The following is a 248-nucleotide window of genomic DNA, read 5'->3' on the forward strand; positions in this document are numbered from 1 at the left end:
GGGAGCTGTCATCGCTGTCCACACAGGAAGGATACAACATTGCTTCCCATACAGTTAAGAAGCCCCTCTAATAGTTACAGATGTGGTGCTTTTCCAAAACATCTGAAACAGAGCACTGGGCTAGAAAAACCACTGGTCAGACGCAACGGATGTTTTCTTATGTGAAAATGGACACTGACATTTGATCAGAATTCCACTATTATCTTTCATGTCTGTCACTTTGAACCCATCAGCTTCCCTTTCAGCAG

The 248-nt window shown here is 43.5% G+C and overlaps 1 protein-coding gene across 1 annotated transcript in view; it reads right to left on the reverse strand.

Annotated features, from left to right (window-relative positions):
• The window catches only part of ARMC9 (armadillo repeat containing 9), a 62,899-nt gene that overhangs the window by 31,031 nt on the left and 31,620 nt on the right, over window positions 1-248 (reverse strand). The window lies entirely within an intron of this gene.

The sequence above is a fragment of the Eurypyga helias genome, unplaced genomic scaffold (assembly GCF_000690775.1).
Source record: "Eurypyga helias isolate BGI_N326 unplaced genomic scaffold, ASM69077v1 scaffold4625, whole genome shotgun sequence".
NCBI lineage: Eukaryota > Metazoa > Chordata > Aves > Eurypygiformes > Eurypygidae > Eurypyga > Eurypyga helias.